General features: G+C 36.6%; 1 pseudogene; it reads right to left on the bottom strand.

The window, feature by feature from the left end:
* Nucleotides 1–1,249: 1,249 nt before the first annotated feature.
* Nucleotides 1,250–15,022, bottom strand: part of LOC127454560 (diacylglycerol O-acyltransferase 1-like) — a 51,162-nt pseudogene continuing 37,389 nt past the window's right edge.

Raw genomic sequence — 15,022 nt, 5'->3', positions numbered from 1 at the left:
TATTATAAGACTTATCTCCAAAGCCATTTATCACAAACTTGCACTGATTGTAAGGATCTGGCACCCTCATCATGTGAGGACAAATTGCCCTGGAAGGGCCTGATCTGTGAAAAATAACACACTGTGAGATTATAATGCATCCGGTTCTCTCCACTGAATACAATTACAGTTGATAAATGTCTCCACAAAAACAAATAATTGTGCAGTAGCATAATTTATAGGGTGTTTAATCTCAAAAGCTGCCACAGGGTGGTGCACTTTTGATGAGTGGGTTCCCACAATGCTATAACGGTGGTTTGCTCTGCACAGATAGCATCTCAAAAAATAGCATTAAACAGTTTAAATACACACAAACACAATTCTAAATAATCATAGCAAATAAGATATGCATAGACAATTTAGGCATGTAACAATTTTTTTATTTAACATTTTAGCTTTCTCAAATCCCTTTGCAAAAATCTTAAGTCACACATCAACAGTGTCATACTGCATATTGCTTTAAATATATACTCTTTAAAAATTACACATTTCTGTCTGTACATGTTACCCTTGGATGTCAGTATTACATATACTGTAGATTTATGAACTGGTATTTAATTTAAAAAGGATACATTTATACAGTAATAAACTGCATTCAATTGATGGCATTTCCAAAAAACATTTCACAGTATTTAAACAGTAATGTATGTTGCCTTCTCTCACAACATAAGGGGTTTCATTTAGTGAAGTTTAATCTTAATCTTAATAATGACCCCACGTACACATGCATGGACGTTGTATTTTGGCTTTGCTATACGCAACGCTTAATTTAAATTCATTTAATCTGACTGATCACAGTTCAGGAGACTGTGCTGTCAGTAAAGGGGTAAACCTTCGACGGCTGGAGTTATGTGACAAAACAACATGGCGCCGACTACAGCAGAGTTTATCAGAGCAGAGTTGAGAAACAGCAACAAAACTACATCTGGTAAGAAACCTAATTAAGTTTTTTACATTGAAACCTGTTTGGGTCAAAAGATTAGAGTCTCTAGTTTCATCCGATATGTAATTTTAAAAATTTGAGCAATTTATTGCGAAACGCCAAGCTGCTAAACACAATGTACACTAATGTGTACTTTAGCGCATTTTCCCCTTAGAAATCCTATATTTACTGTGCATTGTCATATTGAGAATCAATGGTTTCACCCAAAAGCTGAAAAATCTAGCTTTTCAAGGCTTTATATTAAGTTAGGATTAAAATAAGGTGCATTTCGAACTGTTCTGAGACCAGTGCAAACAGACAGCATACATTCACTAAATATGGAGCAAGGGAGCATGTTAAATAGCCCCCTATAGCTCTCTTTGCGTTCAATTCAATCTTCCTATCAAAAGTTCAGTTTCAGGCTGCAGATGATGTTTGGACCACTCAACTTGTTTGGCAGACATGGGACATTGGTAATCAGCACATAGATTCAGAATTTATAATGTAAATTATTATAATTATTATTATTATTTAACATGGCTGGCAGTGATTGGATGATGCTGGCCATTACTTTGAATCAGAATTAATTATGCTAATTTCTGATCTAGTTCTCAAAAACATGAAAAACCAACACTCTTGTAAACATAATAAACAATTTGAAAAAAAAAAAATAATAACAATTTTGCATGTGTATTATGTGCTAGCTACCAGTTACAAATCATCAAGTTAAATAGAAAATCCACACAGCAGTCACAGCTCAGGTTTTAGGAAATTAAAACGAGCACTTGACACCACACTTGACACCACACGCCTTTTAGAGTCACATTCTGAATCTTTAAAGACTCAGACTCTGTGCAATTCTTTCTCTATAATGGTTTATTTAGAGATTTATTGGAAACCTGACTGCCTAGAATCATTTGTAAAATTCTAGAAAATGTTCTTCACTCCCAAGGCAGTCGTCTCATTTCTCTGACTCAGAAGCAGGTGCCCAGCGTTGTAGATTGTACCAATTGTGTTTAGTTTTACAGCAAAATATAGAGGTTTAGCTGCTAAGCTTGACTCTTGGCAAATCTTTTCCACAAATCATTTAAACTAACTCAACTTATGAGGTTTTACAATGTGGTTACAGAGCTTCAGCGACTGTAGGGTCATCCTGGTAGTGGGTGACATAGTAGTCATAAACATACATCAGAACTGCAATTGGCTGGCCAGTAATTAATGAAAGCCATACTGCAGCATTTCCATAGTTACCACGAAAAAACCGGGCCACTAACCATGCCAGTGGGAGCTGAAACATAGATTTTTTTTTTTTTTATTTGCAGGTAAACCGTAACTAATACATTCAGACATGTACAATATTTCTAAATATGATCAGTTTGTAAAAAAACTATATAGGACTGCATGGCACAATCTTTATTCTTTGTGGAATATCTCTGGTGGAACAAACATTGAGATAACCCAACTAGGTTCAAATGAAATCCTATGTTCCTGGGTAAAAAAAAAAAACAAGCATTCAATGTCCCAAAATATTTCCTAAATTGGGATTGTGCCAGCCAGTCCCAACATGTGTTGATCCAATAGAATAAATACAGTAAGTGTAGATAAAGAGGGCTAACATTAAAAAATTGACTGTGCAAACCAACCCCTATTCACCATTTTCCTGATTAACCATGGGGCGGCACTATGATGATTCTGACCGCCACTTGACTGTTTTCTGGTTCCGGTCTCCATAAGAAGCAATGTAAAAACTACTGAAACAAGTGATCCAGATGGAGAACAAGAAATATTTTAAGTGCTAGTTGGAGTAAAAATACATCCAGTCTCAATTTAACTAAAAATCTGAAGTAGTTAAAGCAGGGGTGTCAAACTCATTTTGGCTCGTTGGCCTGATTGGACCAAGTGATATTGCTTGGGGGCCAAATTTATATTTATAAATTATATATACTGTGTGTGTGTGTGTGTGTGTGTATATGAGGCTGTAATCGCTGCCAAAGGTACTTCAACTAAATACTGAGTTAAGGGTCTGAATACTTATGTCAATGTGATATTTCAGTTTTTTCTTTTTAATAAATTTGTAAAGTTACCAAAAATCTGGTTTATGCTTTGTCATTATGCAGTATGAAGTGTAGATTGATGTGAAAAGAATAATAATTTAAAGCATTTTAGCATAAGGCTGCAACATAACAAAATGTGAATAAAATTAAGGGGTCTGAATACTTTCTGGATGCACTATATATATATATATTCTTTAACTTTGTTTAAATAACTTTTAAAATTATGTATTAAAATTATTCATTATCTTTAACAACATTTTATCATATATTATCATATTTTATCAACTTTGTACACAAAACATTACGACATCACTGAGAGCAACTAGCAGAAAATCACATATTCTTTCAGCCCCTCTGAGTAATTCAGTAAGTTAATTCACTGTAGGATTCGTCAAACTGATTCAAAACGAGAACTCGTGAGCTGGTGAATTACTGTTTTAAAAGTAATGCCTCATAAGGGTAATGTAGTCATGAATCGGACTAAACCAGTCACTGTGTTTGTTGTTGAGTACAGCCAGCGAGAACAACGCAATAGAAAGGCGCACTGTTTTGTTGTTATTTCATGGTGCACACTTTTTTATTTAATTACATTCAGTTCAGACTGCAATCCCATAACTTGGTTAAAATATATTTTCTGTGGTGATGCCGGTAGTTCAGCGATGGAGCTAAGGATAATTGGAGCAGGAAAATAAAAAGATGCTGTTTTCATAGCTAACACTGGGGTAAAAAGATAAAAAAAAAATTTGCCCACCAGCCACAGTGACTGTGAATGCCCAATTTCACCATTTCATTTTTGTTTTTACCAGCTCCTTTGGTTATTCATAAAGGTATATAAAACACCACTTCTGAAGCTGTAGTGAATTATGATGACACACAAGACAATTCATTAATGTCGCTGCATGTCATCTGCTTTGTATGGTTATGTATTCAGTCACAAATGTTTGGAATTAATCAATGTTGCATTTACAATGTGTGTAAATGCGAACTGCTCCGTGGAAATCAAGCGAACTAAATTTAGAGCACCTCCTGAGATGGTCTGAAATCATTTGCAGCGTTCTCATGGATGACACTGTTCTTGTAGTTTCAAACTACTGTATTTTCAGATGACTGAAACAGCAGAAACAGCAAGCACCCTGCATGCACCTGTTCCATGAGAAGCGCTGCGCTTATGGGTGGCAGAGCACCTCTGAATACACAGCGAATCAGATATGCACATCAACGGCTTTATTCTTTCATCTGTTCTTCAAAATATAATCAAGTGTGTTTCTTCAAAAGCACGTCTTTGTGTCTGGCAGCATTTCTTGTCACATGTCACACCAAGTTTTTTATAAGTCGCCCGCCACCCAAATAACCCACCACTGCACATAAATTATCCACATTTGGCAGGTTGCTGGGTGCTAATTATAAACTCTGAACAAAAGGAAAAACACAGAATTTACTAATTTCATTTACCAGAGGTTCCATCACAAATACACACACAATTAGTTGAAGGGAATCAAGCATAATATTTACAAGAAAAAGAGAGAACCGCTCGCTCCTTGGCTGGAGCTTTAGCCTCAATAAACCATCTGAAACTGAACATAAACAGCAAGGAACTGAAACCTGCTTAAAATTAATAATAGTTCTATGGGACAGAAACAATGCAACAGTTATTATAGAACCGGTCCTGCTCAACCTGCTCCAAGCGGGTTTCGAACCGGCGTCTCTGGCATGGGAGGCTAAAGGCTGCAGCCTCTAGTGTCAGTTGCTAGTGCACCTCTTGAGGCCAGGGGAGTGAGATTTACACACTGCACAGCTAAACACCAGCTGGCTATCGTTACAATTACATCTAATATTTATCCTTGGACCTGTCCATGTTGTCATTATTTCTGTGAGAGAAACTTCCCTGTGGGAATGTGTGGCCATGGAACTTGTGTCACCCTCAGACATGTCTGGCGTTCACTGATACGCGTTACTCTGCGAGTGCTTGAGTGATTGTCCCACGTAATTACAAGAAATTCCACTGATCATGCAAGCTATAAAATACATGCAACACCTCAAATTTAAATGTTTATCTGTTCTGGTGCTGCTAATAAAATAATAATATGAATACATCTCACCCAAGTTACAGGCTAAATCAACGTGAATGTTTTCAAACATTACTTATTTATTTTTCCCGCAAATCATCCCGTGGGCCGGAGATGACCCCTTGGCGGGCCAGATCCAGGCCGTATGTTTGACACCCCTGAGTTAAAGGAATAGTTCACACAAAAATGAAAATTCTCTTATCATTTACTCACTCTCATTCATCCCAGATGTGTATGACTTTCTTTCTTCTCCTGAACACAAACGAAGATTTTTAGAAGAATATTTCAGCTCTGTAGTTCCTCACAATGCAAACCCATTTTATATAAATAAATAATATTTTCTCTTTCTTTTATGTGTAACTTAATTTTTATTATTTAACATTATCCTTTTTACCTTATATGTCAAGTGAAATCACTGGAGACCAGAAAATGATGCAAAAAAACTTCCGTTATTTATCATTGAACACTTCGTTCAGGAAAACGGTGGACAGACAAACAACCTCAGTCTCCCCTATTTATTATCAGTGAAATAGAGTAATGTAGATGGTATTTGACATGTATTCTACCTGCTAAAACACATATTTTCACTGGTTATTTATATAAGAATGCACCTGTCAAGAACTTAAATGTATTTTGTATGTTTAGAGATTTTTACCTGAGCCATCATTCCCATAAATGCCCACAGTCTGAACATCCTGAGTGGAACACTGACCAGGTACTGTAGACAAAGACAAACATTTAAATTAAAACATTTTAACACACCATGCTACAAACTCCTGAGTGATTATCACAATATATGAATCTAACCCATCCAGCAGGAGATCCAGTTGAAAACTTTCAACTGGCTCAGCAGGAAACACAGCATCAGCACCACAAAATGTTTATTTAGTATAGTACTGTTGACCACTGTTGTTGTGCCCTTTAACAAGATGCTTAACCTGTGGTTGCTCCAGAGGTCTTGAAACATTGGAATCCCTGTCAGCTCTACATTAGATCAGGGCTAGATCATGTCCTCGGCAACCCGTTTTTTACATTTCAAATGGGGAAATCACTAAAAATAAATTACGCCTACTGATAGCATAGTTTAGTTGTGCACACTGCATTGTTTTAGCACCCAATTTAGTAAAGGTAGTATGCAAATCAGGTATCGACACAAACAAAACAAAATAATTGGTAAGTATGTTTACTTGTGCAGTTGTAATTAAGCTACAACCGGTTTTTGTGAAGTCAAGCTACATTCTTCACCTGTCTGTAAGAGTATACATGAAACTATGCGCATTTGAATATTTGAAGGAAGTCAGTCAGATGAGGAAGCGTCGTAATACACAACGCACGTCAACTCTGTCTTAAAGAGCATGAGGACAACGGCAAGACCAATTGTTGTCCAATTAACGTGTATACGTACATGCTGGAGAAGCCAAACTACAAATGCATTATCTAAGAATGTTAGTCCGACTTTGCAAAAATCTAATTGGTATGATTTCAGATGGACTAAAGAGTTTCCATGACATATTAAAAATACATTTTAAAAAATGTAAAATTTTAAAGCACATGTAAATGTACTGAGTGTCTTTCAAGCTCAGATTTAAGATAATCTTGAAGAGAAACTTCAGATTTATGGCTCCATCTCTCCATCTCTCCATCTGAGCTTTCAGAGTCATTACTGTGATCTGGAGTCCTGTCTGAGGCGTCCTGTGAAGGTCAATGTTTTTTAATAAGACTGTTAAGAATACTATCTGCCTGCACCTGCGGATTGAATACATTGCCCCCCCCCCCATTCCTCTCTTTTCCCTCCCCCAGCTCAGCTCAGCTCACAGCTTATCACAGAGAACAGCAGCCTGATAGCAGCCGGTTCTTCCTCTTCTTCATCCTACACATCCCTCTGCACTGACCTTGATCTCCCCTGAAGAACAGTGGCTACCAGCCAAATGCTGGGCACCTGCTTCTGAGTCAGAGAAATGAGACGACTGCCTTGGGAGTGAAGAACATTTTCTAGAATTTTACAAATGATTCTAGAATTCACAGCTGCTTCGGTGAACAGCTGCTTCACACAAATTTCAATGAGACATTGTGTTTGTATTTTCACAAATTTTTGAATAGATTTATTTATTTTTTTTCATTTGTTTTGCTTAAGAGTTTTGTTAAACTCATTAATGCCCAGATTTTTAAATCTAATTATTTGTTTCTTTATTATAGCTTTCATATTAACATAATGTGGAGCTCTTTTGCTAGTTTAAATGTATTGTTCGTTTAAAGAGTTCTTATACTTTACAGACCTGAGAGCATCTATCTCTATATAGAAACACCCATAGAAACTTGAACAAATATTGAGATACTGTAATAAGGGTTGAATTAAACACTGCCAAATAGTTTTGTCATGGTACCAAAATTTCAGGAGTCGGTACCGATACTAGTAAAATTTCACAGTTTTCGATACCAATTTCATTACCACAGCCTAAATATGACAATGTGCTATTGAACACACCTGTTTAGCCTATTTAAAAAGTTACTTTTCAATGTAAATAATACATTAAAAGAAATGCATGTTTCCGTCAAGTGTTTCTCAATCAAGGATGCGTTGCTTAATTGTTTTTAAGTAGCGCCCTACTGAAATCTGTTTTATTCTTTACCAAATCATGTTTTCCTTTTTGTTATTATTATTATTATCCAGTACTCCATGTATTAGTTTAATTTAATTTCATCATCAAAATGGTGTCTTATTTTTTTAACAAGTGAAAATAGAACTTTTCAACATGTCATTGCATTTTTTTTTTTGCCAAACTTTTATTCATCTGCAGTCTTGCTTGTGATATATTGCTTCATTATTATTATTGTTATTATCATTACAGTGAATATCAAATTTTACTAAACATTTGTAATATATTTCTGTCACAATTCCCTCAATTTCAGGGCTCTAGCTTATATTTTGAAATGTGCTTTTATTATGACTTGTATTTTTTGCCTGAATCTTCACTTTCCGGATAAACAGTTTGCGACACTTTTAAATCACATCTGAAATCTGACAAATGAAATGTAGGACACAGTTTTGGAGTGTTTGTATTTTGTGTTTTAGATTACTGGTAAACTCTGTTGTTTTAAATGCTATATAAATAAAGCCGAGTTGAGATTAAAGCACAAATGCTGTGATTTAATTATATAAATATATTTTACATGTGCTGCGTGGTTCATAGTAGATTAATGCTCTGCTCTGTCATCTGATACATGTTGTGAATGGTTCTCAATATGTATGAGGGACGGATTTATACATTCATTCAAAGTACGCAGCTCTTCCACATGAAGATTGCAGCCTTTAGCGGTTTAATAAATCACACTAGGACAATTCATGATTTTAATTTGATCAATTGTTCATTTCAGTGTAAGAAGTAACAGAGCACGCACTCAAAATGAGCATTTTAAAGCAGTCATGTGTCAGTCATATTGCGTGCTGGTACCGGATTGAGTCGGTGCTCGGTACTACCGGTACTGCAGAAACACTGGTATCGTTCCATCTTTTTTTATTTTAGTATCGGCTTGGTACCGAATTACCGGTACTTTTGACAACACTACTGCCACATCACACATTATCCTGCAAGTCAAAAGCTCTTCCCAATGTTGTCTACTTGTATGACAGTTGTTTTTAAATATCTATAGTCACCAAAAAATATTTTTTCATATACTTTTGGGATTAATGTTTTACCCAAGTAAGATTCTATGTGTAAACACATTAGCCACTGAAATGTTCAGCTGTCTTGGTATCACTCATTGAAATATCACTTTTCTAAAATTATATTTACACAGGTTGTTACCTTGTTCAGACTGTTGAATTTCATTTGCCATGACCCGACAGCATATTTAAAACAGTGTGTGATTTATGCACATCTCACCTCGTGGAAAAAAGCAGAGGTGAAAAATACAGCTGATTGGCTCAGTAACTTGCCAGCACCTCTCCTCAGCAAAGGCTTGTAAAAGTGCCTTTGAAAGCAGGAAAGAGAGAGAGAAGCACATAAAGTCACAGTCAGTATGAACAGAAAATAACCATATATTTCTTGCAGACAGATCACATTACAGTCTCTCTTCATTATAATCTATGTGAGTTTTACTGTGTCGTATGTCATCTTGGCTCCCTACAGCTGTCTGCAGTCTCTATCACAACCTCCATCCATTCAACGGAGACACCATTTGTGCATGGGAATGTTCAATAATATGGAAAATTTTGCTAGTAATATGTAATTGTCTCTGAGTTCCTAAAAAAACATACAAACAAGTTTCACCATCCACTTTTGATTCAAAGCAAAACTATATATAGTAGTAAAATGTGACAAATGCAGCCAAAGAAGGAATCAACAAGTTATTAAATCCAGGGTTTCACATCCTTATTTAAAATTCTAAAAATATATATACAGTTGTGCTCAACCCTGGCAGAAATTGTGAAATTTTGGTATTGATTTTGAAAGTATGACTGATCATGCAAAAAACTGTCTTTTATTTAAGGATAGTTATCATATGAAGCCATTTATTATCACATAGTTGTTTGGCTCCTTTTTAAATCATAATGATAACAGAAATCACCCAAATGGCCCTAATCAAAAGTTTACATAGCCTTGAATGTTTGGCCTTGTTACAGACACACAAAGTGACACACACAGGTTTAAATGGCAATTAAAGGTTAATTTCCCACACCTGTGGCTTTTTAAATTGCAATTAGTGTCTGTGTATAATAGTCAATGAGTTTGTTAGCTCTCACATGGATGCACTGAGCAGGCTAGATACTGAGCCATGGGGAGCAGAAAAGAACTGTCAAAAGACCTGCGTAACAAGGTAATGGAACTTTATAAAGATGGAAAAGGATATAAAAAGATATCCAAAGCCTTGAAAATGCTAGACAGTACTGTTCAATCACTTATTAAGAAGTGGAAAATTCAGGGATCTCTTGATACCAAGCCAAGGTCAGGTAGACCAAGAAAGATTTCAGCCACAACTGCCAGAAGAATTGTTCGGGATACAAAGAAAAACCCACAGGTAACCTCAGGAGATATACAGGCTGCTCTGAAAAAAGACGGTGTGGTTGTTTCAAGGAGCATAATATGACGATACTTGAACAAAAATGAGCTGCATGGTCGAGTTGCCAGAAAGAAGCCTTTACTGCGCCAATGCCACAAAAAAGCCCAGTTACAATATGCCCGACAACACCTTGACACGCCTCACAGCTTCTGGCACACTGTAATTTTGGAGTGACGAGACCAAAATAGAGCTTTATGGTCACAACCATAAGCGCTATATTTGGAGAGGGGTCAACAAGGTCTATAGTGAAAAGAATACCATCCCCACTGTGAAGCATGGTGGTGGCTCACTGATGTTTTGGGGGTGTGTGAGCTCTAAAGGCATGGGGAATCTTGTGAAAAGTGATGGCAAGAAGAATGCAGCATGTTATCAGAAAATACTGGCAGACAATTTGCATTCTTCTGCATGAAAGCTGTGCATGGGCTACATGACCCTAAGCACAAGGCCAAGTTGACCCTCCAGTGGTTACAGCAGAAAAAAGTGAAGGTTCTGGAGTGGCCATCACAGTCTCCTGACCTTAATATCATCGAGCCACTCTGGGGAGATCTCAAACGTGCAGTTCATGCAAGACGACCAAAGATTTTTGCATGACCTGGAGGCATTTTGCCAAGACGAATGGACAGCTATACCACCTGAAAGAATTTGGGGCCTCATAGACAACTATTACAAAAGACTGCATGGTGTCATTGATGCTAAAGGGGGCAATACACTTGACTCCAGCCAGGTCTCCAAAGCAACCAAATTGGCCCGGTTGCTAGAGAGGGTAGAGTCACATGGGATAAACTCCTCGTGGTCGCTATAATGTGGTTCGTTCTCGGTGGGGCGTGTGGTGAGTTGAGCTTGGTTGCCGGCGTGAAGCCTCCACACGCGCTATGTCTCCGTGGCAACGCGCTCAACAAGCCACGTTATAAGATGTGCGGGTTGATGGTCTCAGACGCGGATGCAACTGGGATTCGTCCTCCGCCACCCAGACTGAGGCGAATCACTACGCGACCATGAAGACTTAAAAGCACATTGGGAATTAGGCATTCCAAAACTGGGAGAAAAAGGGGAAAAATCAAAAAAAAAAAAAAAAAAAAAAAAAAAAAAAAAAAAGGGGGCAAAACACAGTATTAAGAACTAAGGGTATGCAGACTTTTGAACAGGGGTCATTTCATTTTTTTCTTTGTTGCCATGTTTTGTTTTATGATTGTGCCATTCTGTCATAACCTACAGTTGAATATGAATCCCATAAGAAATAAAAGAAATGTGTTTTGCCTGCTCACTCATGTTTTCTTTAAAAATGGTACATATATTACCAATTCTCCAAGGGTATGCAAACTTTTGAGCACAACTGTATATTAACATGAATAAATCAACCTGACTCAATTAATATACACCAACAAAACTAATTGTAAGTTACAACAGGTATCCTTAAAAGGATAGTTCAACCCAAAATTAAAATTCTCATCATTTACTCACCCTCATGCCATGATGTGTATGACATTCTTTCTTCTGCAGAACACAAAGATTTAAAGAAGAACAGTTTAGCTCTGTAGGTCCACACAATGCAAGTGAATGGGTTACAAAAAGCACATAAAGGTAATCCATAAATCTCCATTGATTTAATCCATGTCTTCTGAAGTGATCCATTCAGTTTTGGGTGAGAACAGACCAAAATGTAACTCCTTTTTCACTATAAATCTTAACATCAGCAGTCTCCTTAGCAATCATGATTTCAAGCTTGATTACACTTCCTAATGCCATCTAGCGCTCTGTGCAAGCGCCAAGCGGAAGGAAATGTAATCGAGCTTGAAATCATGATTGCATGAAGAAATGGATTAAATCACTGGAGTCTTACAGATCACTTTTGTGCTGACTTTATGTGCTTTTTGGAGCTTCAAAGTTTTGGCCACCATTCACTTGCATTGTATGGGCCTACAGAGCTGAGATATTCTTCTAAAATTCTTTGTTTGTGTTCTGCAGAAGAATTTTTTTTTGGATAAACTATTCTTTTAAGGTAACAACTGCAGGATACCACATTTAACAGAGTATTGTTGTGTCCTGTTTGAAGGTTAAAACAAATTTTATGACCATTTTATGCAAAAATACCAGTCAAATCCAAGGGTTCTGATAATTTTTCCTGCAACTGTACATAAAAGGCAAGTGGAAAAGGCAGTGATGGTACACATAAACCAGATAAATTGCATTTAAAGCAAATCAAATGCCATCCAATAACAAATACATTTAACACCAGAGTAGAAGTGGTTACCACCCCTGGCAGCTTAAATAAAACTTCTATAAAGAGGTCCTTCCTCGCAAACTGTAAATTAATTTAAAGGAAATATAATTACTCACTACCAGTCCCGGTAGAATTCACGATCTCCAAACCTCAAGAGCTCAGCTACAAAGTTCATTGATGAGTGGAAAAAGGAGTAGAAAAAAATTAACCAGAGAAGATGGTTGGGCACCTATTATGAGAATAAAAATAGAAGTTATTTATTCTGTCATTAATTTTTTGCTTCATATTCTTTGTCAAAACAACACAGATCCAAACAAAAATCGATGCAACGGAGCACTGTCAAGATTTTTAACAAATCAATTGTTCTTCAAATAAGCACTGTGGTTCTATTTTGGGGGGGAAACAATGACCCCTGAAGATGTTTTTATTTACAGCCAGTCTAAGCAGGTGCTCAGTCATTCTGGTGTAGTCCATTTTCTGCAACATGAAAAATTATGATTTTTAAGGAATTAGGTACAGTGTTTGCCCTTAAGGCACAGAGAAACAGTAGTTAGCAGAACAACACACCTGCAATGGCTTCATCGAACTTTGAATGATTGGTACCATCCACTTAAAGACAATAGAAAGAACATTAGTCATGACAATTACAGGTTTGATGTGTTTCCTACAATGCCCTGTGACACTCACCTGCTGTGTTAAACCGACCAATAACTGATTTAGGAGTAACTGCAACAGACAAGGGAAAAATATTTTTAATTCTCTCTAAATATAAAATGAAATTTTAAAAGTGATATGTTAACTATGATATTTTTGAAAGTGCGAGTGAATTAAATTTACAACGGCTGTAACTGAAAGTAATACTGTAACAAGTTTAACCTCCTGAGGCCCCCGCGTGACTGCTGTGCGCATTTTCCATTTCCCTTTTTGATTTTTTTGAAATAAAAAAATTTCTAGAGCAAACAGTTTTCCTAAAGATTTATGTCACATATGTGGACAGCGGGACTTTGTTGTGAAATTACACTAAGCTATAGAAAGTCAGATCTTTATGATCAAATTGTTTATTATGTTTTCAGAAGTGTTGGTTATTCATGTTTTTGAAACATTACAGACATTGTAGCTGATTTTCTGTAAAGCTGAATAAATAATTCTTATTCAAAGTAATGGCCAGCATCATCCAATCACTGCCAACCAAGTTAAAATAAAATGTTGCATTTTAAAATTCTGAATCTATGTACTGATTTCCATTGTCCCATGTCTGCCAAACATGTTGTGTGGTCCAAACATCATCTGCAGCCTGAAACTGAACTTTTGGATGGATTATAGGAGTGAATGCACTTAGCTGCATAGAAAGCTATAGGATGCTCCCTTGCTCCCTTTTTAGTGAATGACTTAACCTCCAGTGTGTGTCTGTCTTCATTGGTCTCAGAACAGTTTGAAATGCACCTTATTTTCATCCTGACTCCATATAAAGCCTCTGAAAGCAAAATTTTTCAGCTTTTGGATGAACCCATTCATTCTCATGTGAAAATGCACTGTAAATATATACATTAGGAATGCATTAACTAATGTTAATGAATAGAACTGTATTGCACAGTGATGATAAAATAAAATATAACAAAATGTATATTAAAATGAAACGAAATGACCCACAGATGTGTTAGAGTTGAAAGTTATTCAAAATAACTAACATGTTTTTTCTACTTTTGAGGAAATGCGGTACGAGATTCCACATGTGGACATAATTTTATCAGGGCACTGATGCGCAAAAAATGTACAGATTTTTTAATGTGCCATATCAAATGAAACTAGAGACTCTCTTCTTTACAACCAAACTTACCAAACTTACCAGAGGCACTTTTGTTAGGCTGCGTCCGTAGGAGCGCTTCAAAGAAATTGACGGCACGCTGCTGCGTCACGTGACTCGGTGCTGCAGAAGTTAGCCCTTTAAATGACAGTCTAGAGTCTTGTGAACAGTATTCAGTTGGCTTTTATTCATTTAAATTATGCTATGCTTATAGCGAAGTCAAAATACAACGTCCACGCATGTGGACGCGGGGTCGCACGAGGTTAAAAATGCTCTCATATGCTCTCTCTCCATGACTCAGTCGTTTCTGCCAATCAGATGTTTGCAAGAAATAAGCTAAATCTTTTGATTTATGGCCATTTGCGGATTTAAGCTATAATGTACCAATATTCACAAAATAAATAAGATGTGATGCACTGTGAACAAAGCTGCCGGCACAACTTTCCACAGTGTAATTATGAGGAAGTAAAATGCTCAGTGGCAAAGAACCAAAAAGACAGGAAATTACCAATAGCTTACCACCTCAAAGAGTCTCCTGAGCAGAAATCCCATCTGTATGGATTCAGAGCGGGGAAAATTAAGCTCATAGCACAGGGTTGGGGCAAAAACAAAATAATATATATCTAAAAAGACAAGAGGTCAAATCAGGAGGCATACATGCACACATCAGTAATAGTAATGAACCATGACCTTCCTAGTAATTTGTAAATACTGGATAAGGATTTCAAAATTCAAATACAGGTGCATCTCAATAAATTAGAATGTCGTGGAAAAGTTCATTTATTTCAGTAATTCAACTCAAATTGTGAAACTCGTGTATTAAATAAATTCAATGCACACAGACTGAAGTAGTTT

This window comes from Myxocyprinus asiaticus, chromosome 16, assembly GCF_019703515.2.
Source record: "Myxocyprinus asiaticus isolate MX2 ecotype Aquarium Trade chromosome 16, UBuf_Myxa_2, whole genome shotgun sequence".
Taxonomy (NCBI): Eukaryota; Metazoa; Chordata; class Actinopteri; order Cypriniformes; family Catostomidae; genus Myxocyprinus; species Myxocyprinus asiaticus.
The sequence above is the reverse complement of the archived record's forward strand: the minus strand, read 5'-3'. Positions and strand labels throughout refer to the sequence as shown.